The sequence below is a fragment of the Macaca mulatta genome, chromosome 9 (genome assembly GCF_049350105.2).
Source record: "Macaca mulatta isolate MMU2019108-1 chromosome 9, T2T-MMU8v2.0, whole genome shotgun sequence".
Classification (NCBI taxonomy): domain Eukaryota; kingdom Metazoa; phylum Chordata; class Mammalia; order Primates; family Cercopithecidae; genus Macaca; species Macaca mulatta.
Window position 1 is genome coordinate 123275815 of NC_133414.1, and position 14192 is coordinate 123290006.

At 47.4% G+C, this 14192-nt stretch overlaps 1 pseudogene; it reads left to right on the forward strand.

The window, feature by feature from the left end:
* The first annotated feature begins 1915 nt into the window (after nt 1-1915).
* LOC699307 (leydig cell tumor 10 kDa protein homolog pseudogene) lies at nt 1916-6153 on the forward strand (annotated as a pseudogene).
* The last annotated feature ends 8039 nt before the right edge of the window (nt 6154-14192 follow it).

A 14192-nucleotide genomic window follows, 5' to 3' on the forward strand; every position in this document is an offset into this window, starting at 1 on the left:
AAGGGTGTGGTTTATCAAGATTGCATTACTTTTAATTTCCCTTATAGAATGTATTCATTCAAGAAATATGTATTGAATATTTGTTCTTCAGTGTGTTGTTCCTTGTGTATGAAACATACTCTTCTCTTTTCCCCTCCTTCTGTCCTTCACCCCGACGTCCCAATTCCACCCATTCCTCAGGTCCCAGCTCAACAGGTAATATTTATTGAACACTTAGTACGGATCAGGTGCCATAGTAAGCACTTTGCACTGCTTTAATTAAATACATTTAATCCTCATGAAAACCATATGATTCTATTATATCCATTTTACAGATGAAGAAACTGAGTGGTTAACTGGCTTGCCCCATTATGACACATGGCTCTTCACTGTTAGGCTGGGTTGCACCCCGGCTTGCACTTTCCCTGCAAGGAAGGCTTTCCTGAGCCCTAGTGCCCAGTTTCCAAAGTCCCTTTGATTAGTCTCCGCTTGAGCACTTGTCACCAAGCTGTGACACACAGTCTCCTTGTCTGTCTCCTCCATGAGATGGGGTTCCTGGAGGGTTGGACTCCTTCCTGCTGTGTCCCTGAGAGTAGGCATTTAGGAGGAGTTTGGTAAATACATATTGGATGAGTAAATGAATGAATTGATGGATGAGTGAATGAGTTGCCTCAGTGGCCATAGGAGCTCTGAGGTCCTCAGCAAAAGCCTTTGTTTTGTCACTGAGGGGCACTCCACACTGGCAGCATTGGGCCGAGGAGCTCTTGATGGCACAAGGCAAACAGCCCTTCTGAGTAACCACATAACTATGACATGGGGAAACAAACTGATTTTTAAATACTAAAACAAGTTTAAACTTTTTACAGTAAATGACATCTTTTCATGAATTCTTGGGATGAAACTGAGATTTGGAGGAAATTTCATGCTTGTGTTGGTGTCGACAGGCACGTCTCAAATTTCACCCTTCACCCAGCCCCCTGCAAATTCTCCTCTGCTGTTGGAGTGATTTGGGGAAAAGTTTGAGAAATGCCACCCGGAGGAGCTGGCTGGAGCTCAGGACATGGGATGTCTGGACTCAGTGTGGGCTGAAGGAAGGGTATTTCAGGGAGGCGCACTGCAGGAGCAAAGGTGCAATAATGGGGACAGGTGGCCCTCTCCTTTTTCCTTGTTGCTGGAACTGGGTGAGCAGCCAGTCCCTGTGAATGGCTCTGAACATGCCAATAGCTATTGCAATATACGATTAGCAGCCACATAGTACCACTGCCACCACCACCACCAAGTACCATCACTTGGAAAACCTCACACTATTTTTAGTCCCTTTAGCTCAAGAAAATATTATATCATCTCTTTTCCTCCCTACAAGCCAATTCATTGTTGATCTTGTCCCGTCATAAAACCCTGTTCTCCTTTTTAGCTGTGCGAGACCAATCAGCGGTGGGGTGGAGTCCCTCTGCTATTTTCATATTTTGTGTCACTTGTTCACATGGGAAAAATCATGACATTTTCCCACGTTGGGGCCCTGTGCAACCTGGCTTTGAATTTTAAGCATGTAATTGCTCTGGATCATGCAAGGGGGCCGATGAGCTGACCAACCAGCAGGGCTCAGGGTTCCAGGCGCCTGATGTTGGCATGACTGGGGCTCGATGCTGACAATCTTATTGATTTTAGAACCATTTCCAAATAGAAGAGGAGGAACCAGTGCCCTGTAGAGTGGTGGGAGAAAAGAGGGGCAACGTCCTCCATTGAAGGAATCTGCTCTGATTCAGTAGGAAGGCCGGGAGATGCTTGGCAGTTCCAGTTCATTGCAGGTTTACAAAATGCTTTTCCACCTTGATCTCTTTTGGTCAAAATTCTGGGAGTTGGGGTGGGCAGAAGACATGATCTGCCTCCTACAATTGAGGAAACAGAAAGGGCCAGAAAAACAGCCCAGTGCCCCATGGAGCTAGAAATGGCAGAACCGGACTGCAACTGGAGCGGCGTAGTGGCTGATGTGATGGGTCAGGGGTTCAGACAAACATGGATGTATATCAGGCTTTTCCATCTGTTGGGTGAGTATCTGCACAGTCACTTCTCTTCTCTGAGCCTCAGTTTTCTCAGCTGTAAAATAGGGATGATATCCTGTCACAAGTTGAGTAGAATGTGATAATAGATGGGAAGTACGTAGTAAGTGCTCAATATATGGTCCCTATTCATACTATGAATACTACTTTTTGCTGCAGATGTCCCATCTCTCTGTGTATCTTGCCCAGTCTTCCCCTCTCTCCTTCCCAGAGGGTCCCATCTGTTATCTCTTTCAACTTGCAGCCAAATAAGCTTAAAGAATATGTAAATAGTTTAAAAATTCAAGGCACAGACGTGTCTGTTGTGTTCTGGATCTGCCAAGAGACATCGTTGCCATTTCTCTGCCACTTCTAGCTCCATGAGCCCCTGGGCTACTTTTCTGCCCATTTGTTTCCTCAGTTATAGGAGGAAGATGATGGCTTCTGCCCACCCCAAATCCCAGAACTTTGACCAAAAGAGATCAAGGTGGGAAAGCATTTTGGAAGCTGCAGTGACTTGGAGATGTGCATGTCCTTTCAGCAGTGAAAGGGGATTAAGAGAATCTGCCGCCATGGGCTGGAGTCTGACCTGGCATCACCTGGACAATGGCTGGCATTTGTGGAGCTGTGAGTTTCTAAGAAGGAAATTATCTTGGCACCTCAGCAAAGCAATGGGCAGCTGTCTAGAGTCCCATCTGTAGGGGACACACACACACAAAAAAAACACTGGAAATTTAATGTCACAGGCAATGTTTACCCAAGTGCTTTCAGGGAAAGTTTGATGAAATGGGAAGATCGTTTTTGGATAAGCTGTGTGGGATACAGCATAGTCTCCCAGAGTGAGTGCCAAGAGCACAAGATGGTCCCTAAATAGGGTGGAGACAACCTTCTGATGAGCTTTTAGTTTGCTGGGTATATTTGGGGCCAAAGCTGAATGGCTTGGGGAACCCCCTTGCCAGGGGATGCATGGGTCTCTCTATCATGAGTCTGGGCTGAGACTGGAAAGCTGGAAAGGGAGGAAGGTGCAGTGAATATCAGGCATGTGACTGTCCTGCTATTAAACCATTTACCCAGACTGTCCCACCCCAGCCTGAGGTTGACGTGATAGGGGTGCATACATTAGGCAGATGCTGTGGGAACTCCCTGAATGGTTGCCCAGCTCTGGGGTAGACCTGGCCATGCTTAAAGGAGAACAAACCCTGCCAGGATTTCAGGTGGCCTGGGAGGTGGGGGTGCTGGCAGTGAGTGTGTCTCACAAAGGCCACTGTCCTAGAGACAAAGGCTGGATGGAGGCTGGCCCAGTTCCTTCTGTTCCTAATCCTACAGAATCTCCTTGAAATTTCATGGGCCTCAGGGGTCACCATTGGCTGAGGGGTTGAACGCTCCATGGCCGAAGCTTCGCTCTCTGCTTGGTAGTGAAAACAGCCACCTCCCCACCACCCTGTACGGATGAGCCACGGCTCCTGGCCTCCTGCCGTTCACATGGTCTAGGTGGATGGTCCAGCTAGACAGACAGCTGGGCATGTGCTGAGCCCCTGCTGTGTGCCAGCTACCCTGTTAGGTGGCTCCTCCTGTACCCAGTTTTTAATCCTTCCAATACACTTGCAAAGTCAGTGTTAGAATTCCCATTTTATAGAGGAGGAAGCTGAGGCTGGGGTTAAGGATTCTGCCTCTAGTGGCTTGGGGACTCAGTCCTGGTCTAGAAGGACCCTCCCTCCCATGCATGTCTTCCAGTTCTAATGTCCACACTGGCTGAGATTTCCAGTGTCCCGCCCTGCTTGCTGGGTCCTTGTGGGTTTTTGCTGTGGGTCAGGGAACTTCAGGATTCACAGATGCCGGCTGACTTAGGGTCTGGGGTGCTGGGCTCCCACCCTATTAGGGACCAGCCATAGCTGCTGGGGCCTCCTACTCAGGTGAGGAGGAAGCAAAAAGGCAGTTTTTTGTGGGACCCTGCACAGAAGGTGGACGCATGCTCAGGGGAATGGGGTGGGACTCCTTCTCCCTGCACCTTTCCAGTTTTTCTGGGCACTTGGTGGTGGGAACCCCAGGGGACAGTATTGCTTTCCTTCTGCTTTTTGGGGTGGGGCTGGGAGGTGTGAAAAGGAAATGCAGGCCTTGGGCAGAGGTCAACTACAGAGGATCAAAAGACCCATGTGGTATTTACTTGTCCCATTTCCTTGCCAAAGGCCACCCCTGGAGCACAAAGCCCGGATCTTCAGAACTTGAGCCCTGCTGTTGTTCTGGAATTCTGGACTGAGATAGGGCAGGGGGCCATGACCAGATGGATTCTTGCCTCGTTCTAGCCAGGGGAACAGCCGACTTGTTGGGCTGGACCAGGAATATGGCTACCCCCTCACCCACTTTAGGAATCCTAATTGATTTCTTTTTGACATTGCACTTTGCAACTCCCTTCTCCTGCAGGTGAAAGGGCAAATTGGAAGGTAAAACCTGCGGCGGCAAGGCCTTGAATGTTGCTTATCACCTCCAAGAGCAGGGTGGAGAGAGTGACAGCTTTATGATGATTAACCTGTGAGTCTGCTGCACTGGAAAAAAATTAATCTCGAGGCCCAAGACCTCCCCGCCCCCAGCCACTTTTAAATGCTACTTTCTCAAGGCTGTGAACTTGATTCTTCCCCTCCAACTCATTGTGTTTATTTTGAATAGTACTTCTCAGGAACTTTTACATTAAGCTTTCCTAGCTGATGTTGCTTGGTTTGGACTAACGTCAATAATAGGCTTATTTCCCTGGTGTAATAATGGAAACTATGCTTCATTTCATGTGCTGCCTCGGCTAAATTGTGGTGGCAACATGGAGCTCTGTATTGGGAAGAATCTGGGGCTGAGACCAGACTCAGCAGAAAGTAGTGCTGTCATTGATTAGCAATGCCTGTCATGGCCATGGGAGGCAGGAGTGGGGACATCTGCGCCATCCCCTATTTAGGAGATTAAATTTAATTTCCCCACTCCTGTCTGTCTAGTCTGTAGCAAGAAGACCCTTAACATAAAAAGTCAATCCTCTTTTACAAGGGTCCAATATGCTGTGCCCAGTAGGGCACGTTATGCTCTCCAGAATGGTCTTGCTTTTCACCCAGCTTTCAGAGTGATTTTTCTTTTTCTTTTTCTTTTTTTTTTGTGACAGAGTCTCACTCTGTCGCCAGGCTGGAGTGCAGTGGCACAATCTCGGCTCACTGCAACCTCCTCCTCCCGGGTTCAAACGATTCTCCTGCCTCAGCCTCCTGAGTGGCTGGGACTACAGGCGCACACCACCACGTCCAGCTAATTTTTGTATTTTAAGTAGAGACGAGGTTTCACCATGTTGACCAAGATGGTCTTGATCTCTTGACCTCGTGATCCGTCCTCCTTGGCCTCCCAAAGTGCTGGGATTACAGGCATGAGCCACTGCGCCCTGCCCAGAGTGAATTCTCTACAAAATAGATACCATCAGCTCCCTGCCACCTACAGCAACACACGTAGCCCTTCAACACGTGGACCCAGCTTTCCTCCCCGGCATCATCAGCAATACTCCTGCACCTGCACCTTAGAGTCCAGGTGTGCGGAATTTTTCTCATTGTGTTCGGAATTCACAGTGCCCTTTCCTACGTTCTTGCATTGTCATGTGTGTTCCCTTTGTCCGGAACATCTCTTCCTTTCTTCTTATCCTTTAAGATCCAGCTGACCTCTTCTGCCGCGTGCTGGATCCTAGCGCACGGGCAGCGCGAGTTCCAGGCGCACAAGCCACTGAAGAGGCAGCGGCGGCCTCTGAAAGGAACCGGAGCCTGAGGAAAGACGGTCGTGTTACAGCTCCCAAGAAGGCGCGCGTCGGTCAGCAACAAAAGCTTAAGAAGAACCTAGAAGTCAGGATCTGGAAGAAGATCGAACATGACGTGGTGAAGAAAGCCAGCAACAGCCTGCCCAAGAAGCTGACACTGCTGAAGGCCCCGATCAAGAAGAAAGGGGAGGCTGCTGCCACCTCCTCCAACAAGGCACCTTCCTGAGGAGGCTGGCCCCAGCGCAGGCCAACATCGCAGCCCCCGCCTCCACGATAGGACCTTGCAGGTGATCCCACAGGCTGCACTGTCAGGAAGAGGACCCTGCCCCCCAGCACTGGGTCTCACCTAGAACTTCACTGGGAGCCTGGCCTTTGGGCAGCAGATCCTAGGGTGCTGAGAACCCAGCAATGGCCGGGAAGATACAGTCACCAACTTCATCTGCCCCGTCCCCCTTCCCAGGTCCTACCTTCATAGGTTCAACCCAGCGCAACAAACCTGAGTTTATCATTTAAAAAAAAAAATCCAGCTAACATGTCACTTCCTTCGTGAAGTCCTCTCTGATCCCTCCAGACAGATTAGTCCTTCTCTCCATCATCTGTATTCCCACAGCATTCTGTTCATTTCTCTGTCATAGCACAGGGACATATAGACAGACAACTAAAGATGCAGCAAGCTGTTTCCCATTAGACCGGCAGCCTCTGGAGGGCAGAGACGACCATGGGATGCCGCGGTGTTAGCACTGCCTCTGGCTCCCAGAAGACGCTTGGTGAGGGGTGACTGAAGCAATCAACATGAGGATGAATGAACTCCAGGATGTGTTGTAAAGTGACTTGAATTTTGATTCCCATTTGTTCGAGCCTGCCAAGGCTTAAATCGCGTTTGTTGGAATGTGAGAAAAGGAGGAAGAGTGGTGATTAAATGTGCTTGATAAAACTTCTCTATTTTGTGTTTGGAATAAAAATGAGAAGCTTGAGATAAAACGGTGCTTGTTTCAGTGCTGAACAGGCTTCTCCAAGAAGGGCCTCGTGTCTAAGTGTCTAATCTTCCGCTCCAAGTGGGGAGGGTGGCACCAGGCTGGGCACTGTCGTGGGGGGCATTATAAGGGGTGGCAGTGGGATGGAGGTGGGAGACACCGTTTCCCAGGTGGCAGGGCATGGACGATTCCACAGAGGGGCAGCCAGAGCCCAACATGCAAGGGTGGGAGTTAGTCGGGTGGGGCAGCTGTTCCAGGCAGGGAACAGCATGTGCAGGGCATGAGTTGTGTGCATTAACTTCCACCACACCAGGGCGCCATGCTGAGTAGGGGGAGCGTTCCCTGCTTCTTTCTCATCCAGATCCCCAGCTCCACCAGGCTGCATCCCCAAATGTAGTGTTCACTGGTCTGTTGATTTTACTTTTCTTGGGTGGCTAGTAGACATAATTTGTGTGTCTGTGTGGAATATGGCATCTCGTGGAGGTGACTGGTGGTGTAGGCTTCCCTACAGAGTTGGCTGTGACCCTGTTATCATTCTCTCACTTGGTGATATGGTTTGGCTCTGTGTCCTCACCCAAATCTCATCTTGAATTGTAATCCCCATGAGTCTAGGGAGGGACCCGGTGGGAGGTGACTGGATCATGGGGGCAGTTCCCTCATGCTGTTCACATGATAGTTAGGAAGTTCTCAGGAGATCTGGTGGTTTCATAAGGGGCAGTTTCCCCTGCACTCTGTCTCTCTCCTGCTGCCTTGTGAAGAAGGGGCTTGCTTCCCCTTCACCTTCTGCCATGATTGTAAGTTTCCTGAGCCATGTAGAACCGTGAGTCGATTAAACCTCCTTTGTTTATTAATTACCCAGTCTCAGGTATGTCTTTATAGCAGTGTGAAAATGGACTAATACACTCGGCTTCTCTGGCTAATGGGAAAGGCAGGGAGGGAGGGTGACACTTGCAGAGCCACCATTGCAGCCCACCATCCCTCCCATTTCATGACCAGAAAGGGCAGAACGTGAGAAGCAGAGCCGGGATTTGAAGGGAGTCTGTGGGCCCCCTGGGGCTGAGCATGTGTAATGAGCAGAAAGAGTTCGGGCCACTCTGAGTGTCCCCAGATCCTTCCCCCATCTCTTCCCACAGGGCTGAGCTGGTGAGGCTGCCTCACAGGGCCGAGGAAGGTCAGCACATTCAATCTGGTCCCGCAGAGTCTCCCCCAGGGGGCAGCAAGGATTTCACTTGGGGCTCTGCCATGGTTATTCTCTGCTGACCCTGACCAAGGCCATGTGGGGTGGCTGGCACCACGCCCTGGAGTTTACCTGTCCTCTGTGTGCTCATAGCTCAGTAGAGAAACAAGATTAATACTGACAGGCAAATAATACAGTTTGGATACAATCTGAAGCTATTTGGGACACAGGCACATCCTCGGAAAGTTGTGCGAAATGTGTTTGCCATCAATAGTATATGGCCTGACTAAAAGGTCTCCCATGCCCCCTTCTCCCTAACTTACACCTCAAAGCAGTGCTGCCCAATAGAAATGCAATGGGAGCCACCTGTGTCATTGTAAAATTTCTAGTAGCCGCATTAAAAAAACTAAGAAGAGAAGTTGAAGCTAATTTTAGTAAAACATTTTATTTAATCCAATCGATTTGGAATGTTATTTCAACATGCAAGCAATATAAACATTGTTAATGGGCTATTTTACATTTTTAAAAAATACTAAGTCTGAACTGTGTATTTTGTGCTTACAGCGCATCCCAGTTCAAACTAGCTGCATTCGAGGGCTCCATAGTGGCATGTCCTTAGCGCTATTGCATTGGGCGGCAAAGCCTCAAAGACTTAAGCAAGTTATCTAGCCTTTCTGTGCCTCAGTTTTCTCATCTGATGGATGGGGATGATAAGAGTACCTAGAGATAATACATACATAGGGTTTAGCACAGCCCCAGGCTCAGGAAAACCTTTGGTAAATGCTCATTCATTATATTGCTAGTGTTGAAGGCAGGACTGGGGGGTGTGCAGTTCTCCCACTTTGGGTTTGGCTTTGGGAAGCAACTTTCCTTCAACTTGGATCCTGTGTCCACCTCGGTATTAGCTCTTACAGCCCTTTAGTCTACTGGTCCATTCCTTCTGGCTTGCTGGGACTCCCGACACCTCCCTGGGCAACGAGCTGCCGGGCTATGATGTTGGTGGGTGGAGGGAGAGGTGTTTTTCAAAGGAGAGGACCACACTTCTGATCTCCTAGGGGACCACTTTGTTAGCTTGGTTTGTATCATGGGTATCTAGTATATTAAATCCATGAGGCAGCTCATGACTCCTTTCAGCATGCTCAGGAGAAAGCCCAAAAGCCGGTAGGGTAACCTGTATGGCATTTTGCCATTTGGCCAGTTTCTGTCATGTGCAAATACGACAGTCCTCATTGGGAGCTCTGGAAGTAGTGTTGTCCAGAGGAGAGGAGCCCAGCCTTGCTTCTTGCCTCTGGGCTGTGCTTAGTGTCTGCCATTCAGAAACCCTTCAGTGATTAGGGTTGAAGACCAGTGTTTCCTCAGCCCTTGGTGGGATCCATCAGCTCCCTGGAGAAAAGAGGTTGCTTATCACAGCCAAGTAAGGGGTCAGGGCTTGGTGTGGATGTCAGCCCTGGTCCTGGCCCCCCCACTGTGGGCTGCTGGGCCTAATGGGGTCTCCCTGAGGGGCCTGCTCCTTGCCTCGCCTCTTTGCCTTGTCATCTTCCTTTCATCGTTTCATGGATTCCACAATTCCTCCCATTATCATTCATTTAACTAATACTTATTGAATACCAACTGTTTGCTTGGCACATGGTATACAATGGTAAACCCTGCATCCATAAGCTCACTGTCTAAGAGAGTAAGGCACTAATCAAACACTACAACCCCAGCCAGTGCCTGGGTGCGAGGGAGGGCCAGCTGGCTTGCTTGGTTTAGTGTGTGGTTGGGGTATTGGCATTGTTTTTCAAGCTTTCCAGGTGATTCTAAGGTGCAAGCAAGCAGGGCTACAGCCCGCCAGTAGGGGCAGGGGCAGGGGCAGGGGTTGGGGGGTGTGGAGGGAAAGCATGTGGTGGGGTGGGGGTTGGGTGGGAGGAAGTGCTTTGAATACTATTCCTGGGTACTCTCTGCAGCCCAGGTACAGAATCCGAAGCACTTCCTCCCACCCCTCCCTTCCTATCTGTGTGACTGTATGTGGGACATTCTGATACAGCCCCATCAAAATGCAAAATTGCGGTTTTTAAATTTTTTCTTTTAGTTTTTAGAGATAAGGTCTAGCTCTGTCACCCAGGCTGGAGGGCAGTGGCGTGGTTATAGCTCACTCCTGGGTTCAAGTGATCATCCCACCTCAGCTTCCCAAGTAGCTAGGACTACAGGCAGGCCACCATGCCTCGCAATTTTTTTTTATGTTTTATTTTCATAGAGATGGGGTCTCACTGTATTGCCCAGGCTGGTCTTGAGTTCCCAGCCTCAAGCGATCCTTCCACCTGAGCCTCCCAAAGTGTTGAGACTATAGGCCTGAGCCACGGCACCTGCCCCTCCTTGTAATTTCCAAGTAACACACCCATCAGTTATTTTAACCTTCCGTGTTTTTGTTGTTGTTGTTGTTGTTGTTTTCCTAACTTAAATGGTACCTGAGCCTCACTCCAGGATTTGGGATAGGAGGCGGCTGAGGAAGTGGGGAAGGATATTTGTTTTCACACAGTACTTGGTAAATCATGAAGAAAGTTGAAAGCATAATATTACAATTTTTAAATTTATTTTGTTGAATAGGCAATATATTTATGTGGTTAGAGAAAAAGGTTTAGAGTGAAGAATCTCCCTTCCAGTTTTACTTCTGTGCAATTACCACCCCCTACCCTTAACAGGGAAGCACTTTCATTTTTGTTTTATAAATTTTAGTTTAAAACTCCTTTCACCTCCCAGTTTTTTATACCAGAAGCAGTGTAATGTAAACACTGGTCTGCCCCTAAACAATATATCTCTTGGAGCTCTTTCTATGTCAGCACATAAAGAGCTTCCTGATTCTTACTTTTTTTAAAAACAGCTGCACAGTACTCTGTTGGATGGATGTACTATAACATCATAATTTATTCAACCAGTCCCTATTGATGAACGTTTGTTTGTTTCCCGACTTCTTCTGCTATAATAAATTACGCTGCAGTGAATAACCTTATAAATATGTCACTCCACATGTTTGCAAGTCTGTCTGTGGGATAAGTTCTTAGAAGTGTGATTACTGGGGTTAAAGGGTATAAGCATTGCAATTTTGATAGATTTTACCAAATTGCCCTCTGTAGGGGTTCTCCCACCAGTAACGTATGAGGAAACTTGTTTCTCTACAGCCTCTCCAACGGAGTGAGTTCTTAAACTTTTGGCTCTTGGCCAACTTTGCTAGATAAATGATACTATCTCAGTGTAGTTTTCATTTGCACTTTTATTATGAATAAGGTTGAGCATCTTTTCATAGAGTTAAGGGTCAGTTATAAATTTGTTTTCTTTTAACATTTAAGTTCAGGGATACATGTGCAGGTTTGTTACATGGGTAAACCTGTGTCACGGGGGTTTGTGGTACTGTAAATTTGTTTTCTATGAACTCTTTACTCACATCCATTTGTGTGATTATCCTTTTCTTACCAATTTGTAAGAGCTTGTACATTTTAGAAAGATTAGCCCTCAATTTGTGATATGGCTTATAAATATGTCCGCTTAGATTTTTCTTGCTTATTATTATTATTTTTTGAGAGACAGGGTCTTACTCTGTCACCCAGGCTGGAGTGAGGTGGCACAATCACAGCTTGCTGAAGCCTCGACCTCTCAGGCTCGAGCTATCTTCCCCCCTCATCCAAGTAGCTGGGACCGTAGGTGTGTGCCACCATGCTTGGCTAAGTCTTAACTTTTTTGTAGAGACAGAGTCTTGCTATGTTGCCCAGGTTGGTCTCGACCTGCCAGCCTCAAGCAAACCTCCTGCCTACGTCTCCCAAAGTGCTGGGATTACAGGCATGAGACACTGCACCTGGCCTGCTTGTTATTTTTTTTTTCCATGCAGAAGTTTTAATTTTTATTAATCAAGTGGATCAGTCTTTTATGAGTTCTGGAATTTGAGTGTTGGCTAGAGATATTACCCATGGCTATATAGGAATTCTGCTGCTTTCATCCAGGCATTTCATAGTTTCATAGTTTTTAGTTTTAAGTCTTTGATCCCTTTGACATTTATCCTGAAATTTAGTGTGGGGTATGGATCCGACTTTATTTTTCTCCAGATGGCCACCCAGTTGGTCCCATACAGTTTATTGATTAAACTATATTTTCCTCACTCATCTGAGATGTCACCTTTATCACGTCCTCAGTTTCACACATAGCGGGGTCTATTTCTTACATTTATATTCTGTTCTATTGGGATATTTGTCTGAGCATATGCCAGTGACACTCTGATTACTGGGAATAGATAGCATGCTCTTTTTCATAGCTCCTCTTTTTCTGTTTCTATGGATATGTTGGTTTACTTTTCTACACGAACTTTAAAATCAGCTTGTCTACTCTTGTAACGTCACCCTCCACCCCTAATTGTGTTAGTATTTTATAGACCAGTGGTTAGGAATGTAGATGCTGGAATGAGACTGCCTGCATTCAAATCCCAATTGCCATTTTCTCTGTGAGTGGGCAAATTTCTTAGTTTTTAAAACTTTAATTTCCCCATTGAATATTCCACACAGTATCCTGTTATGAGAATATTCACAGAAGGAACCCAGCTAACCCTCATTTCATTTACTAGGTACCAGGTACAATACACTTATTGCTGATGTTATGATTCTAATAATCATTATTGGAGTGTCTCCATGACAAAGTGTCCCCACACCAAAACAGCCATATCTCAATGTCATGTGTCACTGGAGGGTGGCAGAAGGAAGGGCTCTGGTAGCTTAGTTTGTCTATGACCATGAGATTGGGTGTGGAGGGCCTTCATGGCCTCTTGTCTCCAGTGGAAGAGCCTCATGTGTCCTGAGATTTAACACATGTTGCAACCTCTGGGGGCTGGGAGTGTTGGCTGGACACACTGTGCCCTTCTCTCAAAACACAACCCCCATCTTTCCTCCTCCCTCCACTTCTCAGCACCTCTCCTCATCATAGATACATTCTTTGATTAAAGAAGAGAGAGGCCTGAATAATAGCAAGAATGATGAAAATAACAACATTTGCTGGTATTTCATGCGTCTTTATCCTCCCAACAACTTGGAAGGAGTAGCTGGGAAGGAATCTAAATCATGGTGACCATTCAACAGTTGTCAGGATTTTTGGTTTTGATGCATAGCTTCCAATAAACCCTGTTGGGCTGGAGCTTGACATCTTCCTCTTGCTACAGAGATGTGCAGCAGTGAAAGTCAGTCTCAGGCCAGATTCCACCATGTGAAATTCCACCAATGAGAGGTAAGTGTCCACCAAAGCCTCACCCCCATGCCTGTGAGTGCAGAAAGTCCTTGGCATTTGGACAAGCACCATGTGTAAGAACACTCCAGGAGAAGGAAACAGTGTTTTGGTGGCAGAACCTGCCATCCTTCTAGGAACACCAGGTGGCAGACCCCTCCATCATGTACGGGTTGGGGCACACAGAACCAAAGGGAATTCTAGTCCCAGAGCTGTGCTGGGCCCCTGGGTTTCTGCATGCTTGAACCCTGTTTATGCAAAGGCCAGAATGCTGGACAGTCTTTCTAACCAGCCCCAATTCTTGACCCCTGTTATTTACCCAGGACAAGTGTGTCTGACCTACATGAGGTTAGGCTATAAACCCTATGGTGTGAATTTAGATAAAGGTAGTTGAAGTCCTTGATAGCACCTTCTAGAGCATGTGTTCCTGACAGGGAATCTCAACTGTTTACTCTTTTTCTTAGGGTAAAGATGAAAGTAAATTTATACACACGTCTACATTTCCTTCACATTGTTTATACTTAAGTATTTTAAAGTAATGAGATAACAGGGATTTAATTCAACCTGACTTCACACATGGGGAAACTAAGGCTGAAGAAGGCAAGTAACTTGCCCAAGGTTACATGGCCACTAAGTGGGGTTCTGGAATTGAAACCTAGGTCTCTGCTGCCCAAAGCCTAGGCCTCTGCCCTGCCCAACTTTCTCTGAACAAGGCTTAGAGCTCTCAAAATCCTCAGTTCAAAGTCCCTCAGTAGTGTCTGATGTAAGGTCTCTAACTTAGGGTGGCTTCAGACCCTCAGCTATGGGTCCCTGAAAGCTGGTCCCTGAGGGACTGAAGGAACTCGGGGGGTAGGAGCCCAGGCCCAGATCCAGGCCTGGAGTCAGGCCTTCTGCATCCAGCTGTGTGACCTGAGGCAGGTTACTGCATGTCCTGAGCCTTAGGTTTCCCTTCTGAAGAGTGAGAAGGATGATTCCTGAATGAAACAGTATGCATCAATATTTAATTCAGTGCCCAG